Source organism: Mus musculus, chromosome 12, assembly GCF_000001635.26.
Source record: "Mus musculus strain C57BL/6J chromosome 12, GRCm38.p6 C57BL/6J".
In the NCBI taxonomy this organism is placed as follows: domain Eukaryota; kingdom Metazoa; phylum Chordata; class Mammalia; order Rodentia; family Muridae; genus Mus; species Mus musculus.
Genome location: NC_000078.6, coordinates 58923272 through 58942221, shown reverse-complemented (window position 1 = coordinate 58942221; position 18950 = coordinate 58923272). Strand labels below are relative to the sequence as shown.

The window sequence follows — 18950 nt, the reverse complement described above, 5'->3', positions numbered from 1 at the left end:
AGATGTGTATATATGTAGAGGTCAGATATCAGATGACAACTTTTGGAAGTTGAATTTTTCTTTACATCGTGTAGGTTTCAATCTCAGGTTGAACTCAGGTTACTAAGATTGGTGGCAAATGCCTTTTCCTACTGAGTTGACTTGCTGGCCCCACACATTCATTCCGTCTCAGTGAGGTTTGCTGATCTCCATGGCCTGCTTTCATAGCTCCCCACATATAATCAATATTATGACCTTTTTGTGTTCCCGTTGTGTCTATTTTTCCATGAAAATTCACTGTTCCTATTAAGAGCAAGTATTTTTACCCTTAATTCTTTAATATTTAGGGTTTCTCACAGTGTTTATCATCTAAAAGCCTGACGATTCTTTTTTTTTTTTTAATGAAGGGAATGAATCAATTAAAAATGAGTGCTGCAGGTGATTGTTCTGTGAATGCCTTTTCATGAAGTCCCCTGAGTGGGCACAAATAGATCCTGCAGTGCACATAAAGCCCTAGAGCCAGCACAGTGATCCACATCAACTTGTGGAGTTCAAGCTGCCTTTCCAGCTTTTAGTGTGATTGGGGACAAAAGCCAGGGAGCCTTCCATTCTATGCTCCTCTAACCGTGGTGGACAGAGATTGCAGTGTGCCACAGTAAAACACAAGAGAAGGCGTAGCAAGCCACCTGCTCCCACCTGCTGCCTCCTAGGCAGACATCATTTGCTCTTTCTCTTTGCTGCTTTTGGAGAGCAACCTTGAATTCCTTAATCTCTTGTTTTACCTGTCCTAAAACCCAAAGCCATTTTCTAGGAACAAATTTAGTATATCCAGGCAGTAGTAGCTAGAATGTTGCAGAGTAATTTGTTTTATGTGCATGGGGTATTGCTTTTTTTTTTTTGTAAGACCTTTCAAGAGATTTTTTTTTTTTTGTAAATTTGTGAAGATTCTTTTTCTTTTCTCCCTTTCCTTTCCTTTTCCTTTTCCTTTTCCTTTTCCTTTTCCTTTTCCTTTTCCTTTTCCTTTCCCTTTCCCTTTCCCTTTCCCTTTCCCTTTCTCTTTCTCTTTTTCTTTTTCTTTTTCTTTTTCTCTTTTTTTCTTTTTGAGAGAGCATCTCCTCTTACTGGTCTGGAATGTGCCATGTGGTCTAGGACAGCTGGGTAGTGAACCCCTAAGATACACTCTTCCCCCAGAACTTGAATTGTAAATGTAATTCACCCTGCTCAGTTTTTTTTTTCTATTTCTTTTCTCTGTTTTTTTTTTTTTTTTTTGGGATACATCCTGGGGATGGAACTCAAATCCTTGTGCTTGCAAGGTAAACACTTTACCTACTGAACTATTTCCTCCAGCCCTGTGTTTCAGTCTTTTATTTAAAATACTTTCCTACCTGAATGCCTAGTTCTTTGCTTTTATCTTTCTGTTCTTGTTTCCTGATTAGATTCTGCATCAATCTTTCTCTTATTTTTCTGTTAAAGTATTTTTTATTACATTTCATTTAATAGAACAATATTTTAAGTAAAAATGGAGTCCATGCCTTAAGACAAGTATGTTTTTTTTCAAAGCCAGGAAAAGTAGTTGTTACTAAAAGTGTATCTCGAGGAGGATAATTATATGAAATCATTAGAAGGAGAGATGATTGGTTAGGACTGAGGGATGGCCAAGATTGCTGGAGTAGGATCACAGCCACCGATTTCTCTCCCCACCCACCTTCTCACTGTAGAGTTCACTGCTCTGAGGCTTTGTAGCCTTTGCTTCCACCCAATGGTTGTAATTCTGCCAGCTCTTTAGGTTTTTACTATTGAGATCCTTTCTTTACTTTCATTGTTCTGACAGGTCCTATGTGAGCTGCTGTGGGAGAACAGTTAGTCTTACTCAGCTCTGGTCCCTGTGCACTGTACTAGCAAGCCTAGCAAGATATGCCCATGAGTATAATGGTGGAATGCATGTTATGGGAGTAACCAACAGCCTTCTAAATGAATCAAGGCCCATTCCGTAAGAGGGACTCAGGCCTGGCATGGTAAGCCTGACCAAGGATCTGTGGCTGGAGAGGTCGTAAGGGGAGAACCTGCTACTACCCTTTTGCTAAGTGGACACAGCATCAGATTGCCTCCTATCTATCCTTATACCACAGGCAATGCTGTTCTCACGCCTTATCCAAGAAGCCTCTTTTAATAGTTGAATATAGTTAATGCAGGGACTCCTAATTTGTCAAAGTACAGAAATACGGTAACTGAGGAGTGCTTAGGCCCTAAGTGGAATGTCAGTGTCATACCTGCCCCTCATGGATGCCTGTGTGGTGGTGAGGGACTGGGAAGGTTGTGAGAGCCATTGGTCACAGAGGGCTGCTGCAGCACAATAGTGTCTTCTGGACATGGCAGGGCATGGCATGCATGATCTCACAGTGTCTGTGAGTGTCTGCACAAGATGTGCACAAGGTCAAGCCAGTCTGTCCTAGCATAGATCGAACAGGAGCTCATGAAGTCCCACCCCTTTGAGGAACTGCTGGGAGAGAGAGAGAGAGAGAGAGAGAGAGAGAGAGAGAGAGAGAGAGTCAGTTTTCTTTAGAGCAAATTTTCTTTGGTCCATGGTAGATTGCTGAAACTCTAGTAGATGGCTCTGAACCCATGATATACAGGTAACATTAATTGTATTTGGTAGATTATTTATTTATTTATTTTTTGGGGGGGGGTTTGAGACAGGGTTTCTCTGTTTAGCCCTGGCTGTCCTGGAACTCACTTTGTAGATCAGGCTGGCCTCGAACTCAGAAATCTGCCTGCCTCTGCCTCCCAAGTGCTGGGATTAAAGGCATGTGCCACCACGCCCGGCTCTGGTAAATTATTTAAAAAAAAAAAAAAAAGGACATAAAGTTGAAGTATGTGTGGGGATCCAGAGGAGCTGGAGGAAGTAGTAGGGGATGGATATGTTCTAAAAGCACTGTATGCATGTATGGAATTGTTAAAGAATCAAAAGGTTGTCATTTTATTTATTTATTTATTTTCAGAAAGCCATGTTTTGGTTGTTATTTACCAACTCTAATCTTTTCAGCTTTTACTGCCCTTCTTTCATTAGTTTTCCCGTGTTAACCCTGAACCTGATTTATTGTTTACTTTTACAGGTGCTCAGCTAATTAATTTTGATACCTTATTGTTACTATTTATAGTGTTTATGGATAGTTTCTTTCAGTGCTTCACTGATGTATCCTTTTGTAAGTCATGTTTTCATTTTATTATTTCTAAAGAAAATTTTATGTCTTCCTAAAATGAAAGGTTAGAAGATGTTGAGAGGAACTGTTTTGTTTCTGGGGTGCATTATGTGATTTGCATCAGGCAATGACCATTAGACTGCTCTTATCAGGCAATTATTTTACAGCATTGTCCTGGCTTAGAGTTTTGCCTACTCGATTTGTCAAAATGGAGGCTGTGCCAGTCTCTAACTCCTGCTGATTTACTGAAAATGTACCCTGGCATTTAAAAACATGTCTCCTATGTATTTCAGAGAAGTTCTGGCCAGCATTTACATCAGTGACTGCTAATGTGGTCCTAAGGAACATTTATTAATACTGGACAGCGATCACAAACATACCTTATGTGACGCCTTGCCGTCAAATGTCCTTTGTTTGGTACTTGTATTTCCACCACTGCTTCTTTGTCCCTGCCCTTCCTAAACTCGCCTTTTAGTTTCCTTTTATCTTACCCATGTTGCTTTATATTCTACAGATCTCTTTAAAACTGTAGCTTTGCATTCAGTCTGATGCCCTTTGACTTCTGCACATTTAGTCTCTCTTGTCTTGTTTCATGTTTTGTTCTCATATTTCATAGTTCACAATTCTATTGTTTTGAAATACAGATCTTATTTTCTTTTGCTTTCATCTTTATTTAGACCTCTCTCTCTCTCTCTCTCTCTCTCTCTCTCTCTCTCTCTCTCTCTCTCACACACACACACACACACACACACACACACATCATGATACTTTGTTCTATTATGGCTCCATCTTTCCAAGCTTTTGCTTTCCAGAGCATCCCTTCACTGTGTTTCTCTAATTGCCGAGAAGTAAAAGCCACGCCTTTTATTACCTTACTTAAAAGGATTGGCTTGCTTTTTGATATCTAATTTCTCACTGTATTTTTTTTTATCCACCCAGTTTTTGTTACCATAGTCTGGGTTTTAAGATGCAGATCAATGTAAAAGTGAAGAAATAAATCAATAGTTTTTTGATATTGTCTTGTTTAACCGTTCTCATATTTAAGCTTGCCATTTATGGAGCTCTGTGGGGGATTATTCATCACTCAGGGTGTGTGGTTACTTTGGTCACACACAATTTCTCTCTCTCTCTCATATGTCTATCTATCATCTGTTTATCTGTCTATCTGTATCTATCATCTGTTTATCTATCTGTCTATCTATCTATCTATCTATCTATCTATCTATCTATCTATCTATCTACCTACCTACCTACCTACCTACCTACCTATCTATCTATCTATCTATCTATCTATCTATCTATCTATCTATCTATCCACACACACAGGTCCCATTGCACATGTGGAGGTCAGCTTGCAGAGACTGACTCTATGCTTCTACCATGTAGATTTTGGGAATCCAGGGAAGAACGTCAGTCCATCAGGCTTTCTGTCAAGTGCCTTTAACCAGTAAACCATCTCAATGGTCCCTTGTCACATATTTTCCATAGACTATTTTATGCAAATATAGAAGGAGATTTTTGGAGGATTTAAACAAGAATAAGTTTGATTTAGATGTTACAATATTTAGCTAGTAAACAGAGAAACATGAAGGCAAGTATATATATTAAAATATATTTAAAGTATATTTACTGAGCTATAGGGGTTTGTTGAACAGTGATGGAGCCATGTTCTGTAAAATGCATTGTTATGTGACTCTGTAGTTGCAGGAACATTAAAGTGTGCTTGCACAAACCTTGCTCATGTAGCTTGCTATGCACCTAGGCACCTAGGCTAAATAGTATACACCCATGTTTATGGGGTATGATGTTTACTAAAACATCCTTATGTTATATACATGACTAACAATAGCTAAAATCTTTATAATAAAGATACATTAGCAACTGTTCAAAGAACAAAACCTAAATCTTTTTTGTCATGTTATAGTCTAAGGGTTCCAGTTTTAGTACGATTACTGTAGTTTTAAGAACCCATTCTTGGGGGCTGGAGAGATGGCTCAGTGGTTAAGAGCACTGACTGCTCTTCCAGAGGTTCTGAGTTCAATTCCCAGCCACCACATGGTGGCTCACAACCATCTGTAATGGGCCTCCTCTAATATGTCTGAAGACAGTGACAGTGTACCCATATACATGAAATAAATAAATCTTTAAAAAAAAAAGAACCCATTCTTTTAGATATTACATGATTAAACAACTTATCATTAGAGAGTATGGTTGATGACATCTATCGAACTAAAGATGTCAAGATAGACAAGCCACATACTTAAAAACAGCATCATTGTTCACATCCCATCAGTATAATATATGCTCTGAGAAGTAAATACTATCAGTTTACTTGAATTAAGTATATTTTTAAATGGACTAGCATAGTGATTTTCAAACTTGGCTGTGCATCAGAATTAATTGAGGAACCAATAAAAATAGATGCTTATTTGTAGTCATACCCAGAATTATTCAGCCAGTTGGATATGTCAGGATGTACCTATATGTTCTGTCAATTCGTCTGCCTTTCTTTTTAAAAGACAGTATCTCATGTAGCCCAAGTGAGCATTCACCGTGCAGCTGAGGACAATCTGGACTTAATCTCCAACCCTCCTTCTTCCACCTACCAAATCTGGAACTCCAGGTATGTATATCCATTGTCTGGCTTGGACATGCATATAGAATCAGGACCATTGAATTTGGGGTGTACTCTGTATGGTGAAACTAGAGATGGTGATTACACATAAGTGTCTATGAGGCATGGGCATTGTGAACACAAAGATTTGTTTTGAAAACAAATTTTTATATTCTACCTTTACACTGCTTGACCTTCATGTATTTGTTGGGGTTTGTTTTTTATTGTACACTAAACTCAAAGTTTAGAGGCTTAAAGCTATATATATAGCTTGCACACACACACACACACACACACACACACACACACACACACACACACACACACCTTTTTTCCTTAGAGTTTTTTCAGTATGGATATAGCTAGAAAGTTGTGTAGCTTCACCAGGGGCCACTGCTGTCACTCATTTGGCTTTTAGGTCTTCTAGAGACTGGACTATATTTGGACCCCTTTGGGGTGCTTCAGAATCCCCATGGGCTCAAATGCAGAGGTTCCAGATTTTCCCAAGACCTGGAACTCACACAGTGTCATCTCTACTACATTCTGTCACTGAAGCTGGCCCCATGGTGAAAGGATAAGTAGATGAGATAAAAGCATAGTTTGCAGATTCCGGGAGACACGGGTCACTGGAGCTACTGATAAACTTCCACAGATATTGATAATGGGGAGAGAATGCAAGAGAGAGAAATTGATGTCTAATTTTTACATCCCAGCTGGAGATACTGAGAATAAACAGGTACAGTTAGGAATGTTCAGGCTATGGGCTTTCCTTAAGTGTCAAAGCACAGCTAAGAGAAGACTGCTATAGGCACGATATTGCTCAGGAAAGGTCAGGGATAGTGATGAGTGCTATGTGACGATGTTTCTCTGATGTGAACAGGGGTCTACTCAGATAGGCAACCAGTGACAGATCAAGGTAAGGATACTTTGGAAGTCGAAACTTGGTGAACCATTGAATTCTGTTGGTGTTATTTACAGGATCAGAAACGAGTCAAAGGCAGCCATATCACCAAAAGCCCAGCCCAGCATGAGTGACAGCTTACATAAGCTCGAAAGCTGGAACCTGGAGCTCATGGCACAGTTTGCAGTCAGTTTGGCAGGTTGAAGAGCCTCACTTCCAGGCAGTTTGGCTGGTCTTAGTCTCTTCTAGGTAGCTCATCTGGTCTAAGCCCCTTCTAGGCAGTTCAGCTTGTCTGGGAGTGTCTCTTACAAGTCCTAGCTGCTCATATATGGTTGAAGGTCACCCAGACTGCAATAGTTCCTGCCCCACACCCCTGATGACTGTTGTTCCCTCTGCATAGCTGTGTTTTAGAGGTTTGCTAGGCCACCACTGTTCCTCAGATGGCTTCTGATTTATTAGGTAGAGGTTAGGGCAGCAGGAAAAAGAAATATACATGGCAAAGTCAAGACAAGAATGAGTCTGTCTGATGTTTCAGGCTTGTCTACTGTAGGGGACACGTCTCCATATCTTCTTCAGGATGGTGCCCATTTCCTCTTGGGGTCTCTAAGTGGTAGTTATAAGCTGTTTTGTGTGGGGAGCTCAAATGAGAAGGAAACTGCAGAGAAGAAAACAGAGTCACGAAGTGGAGGAGTGACTGGTATCAGGGATCTGAGCTCTGGCTACACCCACCCTTCCACACTTTTCCTGTTCTGTTGTATAAACAAATGTAGCCCACTGGCTATCTTTCTTGTCAAGGAAAGATGAAGCAATGTGCGCTCAAGTGACAGAAAGGACAGTGTTTACAGGAAAGTGCAGAACAGCAAGACAGGGAGCTGGTGCAACTGGGGAGGTTGCAGCTAAAGAGGTCGTCCTCTTCACTGGCTTCTAAGGATGGAGGGAGAAGATAAGGTGGGGATGGAGGGAGAGGAGTAAAGGGCTGATAACCAGGTGTGAATTTTTATTTCCTTTACCGAAATAAAAATTTAATGAGGTGTGAGCAAGGGAAGAGTAGCTTTAAAAATCGCATTGTTAAATTGTATCCATTTATCTATTTATTTGTGTGCACATGCATGCATGTACGTAAGTCATAACCCGTGCTCGGAGGTCAGATGGCAACTTGTGGGAGATTGCTCTCTTTATCCACCATGTACATCTTGAGGATTGAGCCCAGGTCATCCGACTGGGAGTCAAGTGCCTTTACCCACTGAGCCATCTTGCTAGCCCAAGAAGGGTAGCTTAAAGCAATCTCCAAGTACAGTGAAGTCTTGCAAAGACTTCCGCTTATTTTAAATCCTCATGTCTTTAAGAAATTCTCTTTCTTAGAGTATCTGTTAGAATAGTATTTTGATTTATTTATGTAATTAATTTTTTTTTTCTGTATTGGGGATGGAACCCCGACCTTCACACATGCTAGGCAAACACTCTTCCGCTCATCGACATTCCCTGCCCTAGAATGGTATTTGGAAAGAGAAATGAGATGTGAAAAGAGGAAGACACCAGTTATTAATTATTCTAAATAGCACTTTGGATGAAAGCATAAAGGAAACAACAACAGCACAACAAGCTTTGCTGCATCTGGCTAAATGGGGCACTTCTGGTTTTAGTCAACTCTGTCATCACAGACAATAAATATCGGATCTGGCTCTTGGCATTTGCAAGGGGAATTTGACCTTTACATTTTAAAGGAAATGAGAAACAAAGAGATTACATAATTAAAAATCTGTTTCTGTCTCTTAAAAGCAATTCAATTTAGGTCAGGAGCCAACCTTCTCCCTTTGCCTCTAATTGTTTTACCTTGGCTCCTGGAACCCTGCTCTTGTTTCTCATGTGAATAGCTCATTACTGTTGGGTCAATGTTCCCATTGAGCGTACCATGCTAATGGCGGAAACAGTAAAGGAAACATTATGATCCAAGACATGTTAATATTGGATCCAAAATAGAATAATGAACAAGGTTGTGTGCTTCCGACATGCCTGTTAGCAACAAACTCTCAACTGTGACTTGCTTTCTATTTGACCTTCTTGGTTAACTACCATACAGAAGGATAGGATGAAAATGGTCGCCATTCGGCACTGAGGGCTCTGAACCTGTCCTCTTCCGTCTGAGCTATGTTATCTTTAGCATTTTCAGGAATCCCAAGTAGAAAAGTTACATAAAAATGTGCGTTTAGACATTTAAATATCACCAATAAAAATCAAGACAAAAATCAAAGAATTAATCACAATTAATAATAAGTACAGGGAATTTGGGGGAAAATATATTAGTGAGAAGTAAGCACAAAAGGCTAATTAAAAATTTTGTTTTAGGTTATGAAATATATTTACAAATTTCGATTATCAAAAATATAAGGAAGTTTATTACAAAGGTATTTTTGAGGCTGTTATGAATTTGCTTTTCTGATTTAGGACTGACAAGTGGAATTAGATCATAGCTAAAGCTTTCATACAGTTGAAGAAAAAATTGCCAATCTGAAGAGACAGTCTACAGAATGGGCAAATATTCTGGTCAGACATGGGATCAATAGCCACATATATAAAGAACTGAAAAATCAAATGCTAAAAGAGCAAATAATCCATTTAATAAATGGACAATTGAACTTTTCAAATGTCTCTAAAATAAATGAAAAAGAAAAATCCCTCAATATCCTTAGCCAGTCAAAATAACTTTGAGATTACATTACACTTTGGTTAGAATGGCTGTCATCAAGAAAACAAAAAACCAGTGAATGTTGTCAAGGATGCTGGAAAAAGAAGTCCCTTTACACTGTGGGTGGAACTGTGAGCTGGAAAACACACATGGAAATCAGAATGGAGTTTTCTTAAATGAAATATAGACCTACTGTGTGACCGAGCCTTACCAATTCTGAGCATTTTCCTGAAGGAATCTTATGAAGCACGCTGCAGAGGCAGCCATATACCCATGTCAACTGAAACACTACCACAGCAGCCCGTCACGGAGTGGCCTTTCATGTCTGTCACCAGACGGGTGGATAAAGAAAATGTGCATACACACTAGAGTTTTATTCAGCAGTAAAGAACAGAATTATGTTATTTGCTGGAAAGTAGGTGGAGCTGGAGATCATCATGATAAGAAAGACAAGCCAGATCCAGAAAGACATCTCATGCTTTCTTCATATGCAGAATCTAGATTTAAAAAAAGATGTGAGAGGAAAGACGGCTCAGGGGTTAAGAACACTTGTTGCTCTTGGAGATGACTCAGGTTCAGTTCCCAGCCCCCTACATGGCACCTACAACCACATGAACTCCAGTTCCAGGGGATCAGATGCCATCTTCTGACCTCCAGCACCAGTTATGCGTGTGGTGCACCTACATACATGCAGGCAAAACATTCATACAAGTAAAATGAATCTAAAACAATATAAAAACATGGAATCAGAAGGGTGTTGTTAAAGATGTAGAAGAAGATAAGGGGGTGCAGAATGGTTTTATACTCTATGTATTTTCATGTTTCTGCCCAGTTAAAAGTATGTGTTAGAAATACAAGGTCTGTTGCTTTGTTAACCCATTATTATTATTGTGTATATATGTATCATATAATACACAATAATACATATATATGAATTATATATTATGCATAATATATAATACATATATACATTTATATACACACACACATATATATTTATATACACACACACAATACATGTATTGTGTATATATATGTGAGTGCTGTATGAGTACAGGTGTGCAGATATACACACCTATGCATGCACACGGGGGGTGGGGCAGAAAAGGACATCAGGAGTCCTGTTCTATCAAACTCCACCTTTCGCCCTTGAGACAGGGACCTTCACTGAACCTGGAGCCAGGCTGACAGCCAGTGAGCTGCAACGAATGATCCTGCTGTCTTTGGCTCCACAACTCTGGGATTACAAGCACTTGTGGACTTCCATGTGTGTTCCAGAGGATTTGAACTCAGACCTTCACGCTTGCACAACAGGTGCTCTTACTCAGTGACTACCACACCCCCAAGCCTGAGTCTAACGATTTCCAGAGCTCTAAATGTGGAGTCCAGAGACTTTTGAATTATCTTCATCCCAGGATCTGTGGCATAATATTGCCCATTGCTAAAAGAACACAGAAAATGCTGAGCAATTACCTGTAACCAACTTTAGCCACAGCTGTTCAGTTTTCTTCTGACCACCTTTTTAGAAAACCCTTTGCACTAGTAAAGTTGTATCCCTTGTAGGAGAAATTAGAATATATTAAATGCAAACAAGGAAATGGAGCCATAATTTTTTAGCTCGCAAAAATCCTCAGCTCTGATGTTTAATGCTGACTATTTTTCCTCTCATGTCTCTGCTTCTTGGTTGCTTTCTGTCTTTGTCTGTACATAATACACACATTTCTGCACCTACCGTGCATATGGTTTAAAAATGAGATAACACTATACTTATAGTTCTGAATCTTGCTTTTCTTAGTTAACAAGTTTTCATATCAATAATTATAGGTCTATACCATAAATGCCTCCTCCTTCCCTCCCTCCTCTTCCCTTCTCTCTTTTCCATCCCTCCTCCCTCCATCCTCTCTCCCTCCCTCCTCCTTCCTCCATCCCTTCTCCCTCCCTCCATCCCTTCTCCATCCCTCCTCCCTCCCTCCCTCCTTCCTCCCTTCTCCCCCCTTCTCTCTCCTTCCCTCCTTTCTGTCTTTATTCTTTCACTGCTGTCCTAATCTCAACCACCCTCCTTTTTTTTCCCCCCCCTCAGGAGAGAGTGGATGATGGGAGTGAGCCAGATGCAAGGAAGGCTTACAATGTCAGTAAAAGGGAACAAAGACTGCAAGCCGTTTGTACCCTCTGAGAGATTACAAGGGCAGAGTGAAGCCCTGGTTTTACACATACCTCAATCTGATGGATGTATGCCATTCTTCCATGATGATTCATTTTAAAGAAGGATTTGACTTCTTATAGCACTTTGAAAATTCACTGGTAGAAGAATGCAGTCATAGATTAAGCCTTTGGCTTCTTAAGAGGTTTTTTTTTTTTTCCCCTCAGAGTCTCATGTCTTACTAGGTAAGCACACTACCACTGAGTTTTACCACAGCCCTTTTAATTAATATATATATTAATTTATATATATATGTTTTGAGACAAGGTCTCATTCAGTTACCAAGGCTGGCTAGAACTCATTCTGTAGCCTAGGAAGTTCTTGAACTTGCCTCAGCCTCCTGAGTAGCTGGGATTAGAGGACTGTGCCATCAAGCCTGACTATAAGGTGATTATTTAGAATGACGAGTCTTAGAGAAAAGCCATCAGTGCTCTTACCCAGGGCTGGACTTTGCACATTATGATAACGGCCTGCTAATTAACTTGTGTTCACTGACACAATAGTGTCAGGACTACTCTCATGGGGATAACCAACAACTTTCTGATTCATGCCTGCCTGGTACTGTCAGCTTGGTCAAAAGTCCATGACAGGGGATGTCATAGATTCTATGGGAAAACCTACTACTGTTGTTTTGTGACGTGGACATGGCAAACTGCGTTCTAAATATTTATTTTCTTCTTCCTTTTTTTTAAAAAAAGATTTATTTATTTTATGTATATGAGTACACTGTAGCCGTCAGACATACCAGAAGAGGGGATTGGATGCCATTAGAGATGGTTGTGGCTACCATGTGGTTGCTGGGATTTGAACTCAGGACCTCTGGAAGAGCATTCAGTGCTCTTAACCCATGTTTATTTTCATACCTATATGTTAAGGCTGCTTTCAGCCTTCATAGGAAGCTTCTTTTAGTAGCGGGGGCAGTGGTTGGAGCAGAGAATCGCAAGTGGGCAAACCTGAGTATGACTGCCAGTGCTCAGCCTTCCTTGGGACATCTGTGCTATCTCCCCCTCCCACCCCAAAGCTCAGACACAGAAAGAGCATGAGAGTCGGAGGACAGGGAGCAGAGCTGGGAGTCTCCTTTGGGGATGGCATGGCCTCCGCACACCTGAAGCTGTGGAACTCTGATTAGGTTTCTATCCTTACTATGATTGCATTTTTATGCGCTATCTACTACAGAAAAAGAAAACCACGACAGAGTTGAAAGCAGAAAAGCAATTAGCTTCGTATCATCATCCATGTGCCCTCATTGGCCATCTGGGTCTCCTGTCTAAGTGTTATTCTACACCACACTCAGAGCTATTTACACATACACGTTTATATGATAGGTTACAATCTTCTTTCTGAGTTTGGGTGAACTCCCTCAATATGTATTCTAAGTCCATCAATTCTCCTGCAAATGTTATGATCTCAGTTTTCCTTACAGCTTAATATATTCCCTTTCACACGCGGGCCAAATTCCCATTACTCATTCACCTTCCGACCGCCATCTTGTTGACTCCATTTCCTTGCTCTAGCAAATAGAGCAGCAATCAGCCCGCGTGTGCGAGCGTCTCTGCGGTGGGTCTGTGCTCAGGAGGAAAATTTGCTGGGTCATTTGAAATTTAAGTTTTTGGCGAACCACTAAGGTGATTTCCATAATGGCTGTGCTGATTCTTTTGCACCGAGTGTGCAGTGACTCAGCTGCTTTCTCCACGTCCTTCCTAACGCTTGTTGTCAGGTTTCTTTATGATCGTCATTCTGATGGAGCAAAGCTGTGTCCCAAAGTAGTTTTAATTTGTGATTACCTGAGGATTAGGGACGTTGAGCACATTTAAAAAATAGTTGTTGGCCATTTGTGCTTCTTCTTTTGAAAGGTATCTGCTCAACTAATTACCGAATTTGTTGATTGACAGTTTTATTTCCTTGGCACTGAATATCTGATTTTTTTTTAATTTATAAATTCCGAATTGTCTGAAATGTAGTTGGCCAAGCTATTCTCCCACTCTGTGGGCCGTCTGTGTGCTCTCCTGATATTTCTCTTTGCTGTGCAGAAACTTTAATTTCATGTTGTCCCATCTGTTGATCCTTAGGGTTGGTTCCTGTGCTATTGAAATTCTTTCTATTCAGAAGGCTTTTGCTGACCCCGATGTCTCGAAGTCTATTTCATATGCTTTTGTCTAGGAGCTTCAGCATTTCATGTTTTAAATTAAGGGCTTTGATGTATTTCTGAATTCATTTTTTTTTTTTTTTTGCACAAAGGGAAAGATAAGAATCTAATTTTATTCTGCAGGTGGATGTCGGTGGCTGGCCAGTTTTTACCGGCACCATTTGTTGAATAGACTATCTGATCCCCCTGCACTTTTGTCAAAAATTAGATGGGTGCCTTAGTTAGGTTTCCATTGTGACAAAATACCATATACTTAGGTAGGAAAGTGTTCATTTCATCTCATAGCTTCCCACCAAGTCCATCACGGCAGGAAGTCAGGGTAGGGACTGGTATGGGGTAGGAACTCACACAGGGCAGGAACTCATACTGGGTAAGAACTCATAAGGGGCAGGAACTTGGAGGCAGGAGCTGATGCAGAAGCTATGGAGGATGGTGCTTACAGGCTTGCTCCTCATGACTTACTCAGCCTGCTTTCTTATAGAATCATCGGCCCAGGGGTGGTACTGTTCATGGTGAGCTGGCCCTACCACATCAACCATCAGTCAATCAAAACAAAACAAAACACAGAAATAAACAAACAAACAAAATGTCAGAGGCTTGCTCAGAGGCTAGTCTGGTGTGGATGTTTTCCCAATTGAAGTCAAACCGACATAAAACGAGCCAGCACAATGGCCATAGCTCTATTGGTTTATTTCTGAGTCTTGTCTTGTGCTCTGTCTGTCTAGTTGCCTGTTTTATGCCAGTACCAGGCTGTTTTTTAATTTTTATTTTTTCCCTCATGTCCCCATAATTTAACTTGCACTCAGGAATTGTGTTCCCTCAAGTTAACGTTATTACTCTCTAGGATTGCTTTGCTCATTTGTGATCTTTCTTGGTTCCAGGACTAGAAAAGGATGTTATAAATTAAACAAAATGAGGGTCACTTACCCGAGTCTGATGGAAAAGAAGAATACTTCTGAGTAGGGTGAGAGCAGCTATAATTATATTATGTGTTAATTTGCAGCTCATCTTCCAGGCAGTTCATACAGGATAGGAAAAAAACAATCAGAGTTTCATAATGTGATAATCACATATTTCATGAGAATACCCATATGTGGCAGTCAAATAAAATTCACAGGATGATGGCCCTAAACCCACAGACACTGTCTCTGCTTCAGTTCCTGCCAAGTTTTGCGCGTTCTTTTGCAAGGTAGACACAATATTTTAGAGATAGGGCCCTCCCACAATGAAGGACTAACCCAGCCTGTTCATTAAGGTCATGTGCTGTCCCTTGTGAGGCTTGGTTTGCCTTTGTAAGAGACTGATTCTGAAGTTTTGGAGTAAGGCGGGCAGTGAACTGTGTGCTACCGAGTACCCCAGGGACTAACACCAAAGGATTTAAGAGGAGGTGCTGTGACAGAGGGACAGGCTAGGGGTATAGACTTGAGTCAAACTGATCTGAATGTAGGGAATACTTTGGAGTTTCGAGCTCGTCGAGCTTGGGTATGTCCCTTTCCCCCTCCCTCCTTTCCTCCCTCCTTCCTCTCTCCCTCCCTCCCTCCCTCCCTCCATCCTTTCTTTCTTCTTTCTCTCTCCCTTTCACTCCATGGAACATAGCGCTAGAGAAGAACCTGGTCTCATGGATACAGGCACTGTACCACTGAGCTATTCCTACGGGCATCTTTCGTAACCTCTCTGCACTTCGGTCAGGCTCCTCATTTGGAAGATGCCTAACACTTCGACCTAATTTTATGCCCTGCTTTCTTTGCTTGTTCTGAACTGGATATTCTTGTTGCGGATTCTCACGGAATTCTTTTAGTGCCACGAGCAGACACTTAGGAGTGACCTCATCTCCCTCTCCTTCCCATACTGCTTTTTCCCATCGATTATGGCTGTGTTATCCTTGCATCTCCTGCCACTCTTCCTAGTCGCTTTCCAATAGTTCCTCACAGCCCCCAATAGCTTCCTTTTGACCCAAGAGAGAAGTTTATGCAGCAATCCTTGCAAGGACTTCATTTTATATGTCTCATGTGCCCACACTTGGCTTTTCAGCACCTTATCAAATTAGTCCCAATCCATAATTTCACACTCATCTTGCGTGGGCCTTTCCCTCAGATCATCATTGTTTCAGGATGATGTATTTACTTTGTGAAAAATAACTCACCGCATCCCTTAACACCCTCTCTTCCCTCAAGGTCACCTAGGAAGGTTTCCTCTGAAGCGGAACTCTGTTGCCTAATGGAGATTTACAGAACAAAGCTGACCTTGAGGACCAGCTGGGAGAGTGAGAAGTGGTCATAGTCTGCCCTTTGCTTCAGCTATCTTTATGACCAATAGCTGTCCTCACTGAGTGGGCTTCACGGAGCTGAAACGGGTGATTAAAGACCAGATTGAGTCCTGTGAGCACGCTGCTGCTGCCCCTTCATTTTCCATGCTGGTTGAACAGGGAATCTCTCTGTCTCTGCATCTGTGTCTCTGTCTCTGCATCTCTCTCTGTGTGCTTGTGTGTGATCCCATCACACTGAAGACACCCTTGAAATGGATTATGGATTACACACACACACACACACACACACACACACATTTCCATTTGAAGTAAACACTGTGATATCATTATGGCTTGCGGGGGTGGGTGGGTGGTGGTGGTAGAGAGAAAAATCCGGAACTACAGTCCTGACTTTTGTAGGTTTCTTAAACGTTGGTAGCGTCATTACTTTTGTCACACTCTATAGTAATTGACAATAAAAACCTTAGAACTAGCCTCTCTCTGCCTGCGAGCTATGGGGACCAGTGTACGTCCTAACAGAAGCGGAGCTCTCAGTACGTGGGCAGCGCTTCGTTGTTGCTTGTGATGTGGGGTTTCCTCAGCCGGTCCTTCCCTCACAGGTAACTTCTAGAAGAGAAGGCAGCATATGTGTTCTATTGTTTGCGGATCCCAAGCCCAGTGCACAGCTTGTGTATGTCCCAGGAGCATGCCCTTACTTTCTTTCTCATTCAAGTTTTTATTTCTAAAAACAGGGTGAGAACGGCTAACCTCAGCCCCTATATACGTTTCCCTCACTGGGAATAAGGTAGAATTTCCTGTTTTGTACACAATAATCTCAGTCTTACTTATTATCTCCTTAACTGACTTCTCTCCTCCTTGAAACACGTCACTCAAGTTGGCTGTGTTCTTTCAATATAGGGAGGATGACTTTTAACTTCTGGTCTTCCTGCCAAAGTCTTGGGGATATGCGCATGCGTCACTCGTGGAATGCCCTCCCCCCTTTCTGGCGCTGAGAACTGGACCGAGACTGAGGGCATTGGACATGTTAGTTCTTGGGGATATGCGCATGCGTCACTCGTGGAGTGCCCTCCCCCCTTTCTGGCGCTGAGAACTGGACCGAGACTGAGGGCATTGGACAAGTTAGTTCTTGGGGATATGCGCATGCGTCACTCGTGGAGTGCCCTCCCCCCTTTCTGGTGCTGAGAACTGGACCGAGACTGAGGGCACTGAACATGTTAGTAAACTCTTCCACTGATCTACATCACCACCCCTTGACATTTTTTTTTTTTTTTTTGGTTTGTTTGTGTTGTTATTTCGAAACGGGTTCTCTGTGTAGCCCTGGCTGTCCTGGACTTCTGTAGTCCAGGCTGACTTCGAATGCACTGAGATCCCACCTGCCTCTGCCTTCTGAGTGCTGGGATTAAAGTCGTGTGCCACCACTGCCTGGCTCTCCATTTGCCGTTTAATTTTACTTTAAGGGAATGCTTTTGAGGTACTTTGGTATTTAGTTTCTGTTTTCAGCTTTAATACTAGATATTGTAGTTATGCCATTTTGTGAGCAAATACAACAGCCATTTAAAATGGGGGGGGGTGTTGGTGATGAAATAAGCTAAGAAATAATAATAATAATAATAATGATGATGATGATGATGTATTAATTGAAAACAAGCATACTTATGTGTATTAGTGTCAGGAGGTAGGTTCACATTATTTCTGAAGTAAAATACTCAGGAACATAGCACATTTTAAGAACTTTAATTTCAGCCTTTTTCTGCTTCTTGACCGATGATGTAATGGACTGGCTACGTTCAAGCTCCTGCCGCTCTGACTTCGCCAACACAAAGGACTGTATTCTGGAACTCTTCTCCAGGTATGGTTTGCAACTGGAGCCTGACCCAGACCAGGAAGACAACTTGCACCATGTTTATTACCTATAGATGCTTCCAAAGAGACTGCAAACAGACCTAGAAAGCCTCACTGCTATTTCACCAATAGCCACTGGAGGGCCCCAGACACCATTCTGAATCTTTATGGCAGCCCATGACCTACACTCTAGAAATGTTCCACAAGCCCATTGATGGGGTAAAGTCACTGCCTGGTGATCACCCCAGTCTGACACAGCAGCACAAAGCCGGCTTCCAGCACACCAGAAACATCATCACTGAGACCACGCAAGACCCTTAACTAGAAAATCTCCTGGCAAGTTTCAATGGCTAACCTTTGAAAGTCTTTTGGGTTAGAGACACTGGTGATATCCTTAAACAGAGAGGAGTCCCGGCAGGAAAGGACACTTCCAGAAGGCCTGTAGTTGCTGGTCAGTCCAAGAGTTGTGGAGAACTGTCACGACATGTGCTTCAGAGCTCACCTTATGTTCACCTCCTCTGATATTCAGACTTCCGGCGTCATCAAGAGAAGATCTCATTTCCCCGGACCAGAGGGAATGCAGTCCCCGTGGCTGCATCTTTGGCCCTAGACCTCCCAACAGTCCAGAGCTGGGGCCTATTGTGTTTTAGGACACCTCTGAGGAGAAGAATCGGGTGAAGGTTACGTGGAGATGGAGAAGGCACCTATTCGCCTACCTTAAGGAGAGAGGGAAGCCGCAGGAGCTAGTCTCTTGTAAGATATAACCGGGTTTCACAGACATCAACTTCATCTCAAAAACTGCAGATTGTCATAGCGTTTCTAAAGTCACTTCTCTGGCCCAGACAGGTATATGCAAAGAATAAATTAGAACTAACACAAAGAGGAAAAAGACTGACATAGATGCCAAAAGCTATAAGGGAATTCATCCTACTTTGCTATTTAAGAAATCTTGTATCAGAAACAGTCCATTTTAGTGTTACACACTGCCAGTATTTTTCTTGTGTTAACTGTTTAAACCTCCAAAGTATTTTGCTTACCATGTTTGTAAATAAATGGTTGCCTCCTTCAATATGTAATTTCAATAATCCTATATCATGATTACTGTAAATATAATTG

At 41.4% G+C, this 18950-nt stretch overlaps 1 pseudogene; it reads left to right on the top strand.

Annotated features, from left to right (window-relative positions):
- Positions 1-16485: 16485 nt before the first annotated feature.
- Gm47647 lies at positions 16486-18598 on the top strand (annotated as a pseudogene).
- The last annotated feature ends 352 nt before the right edge of the window (positions 18599-18950 follow it).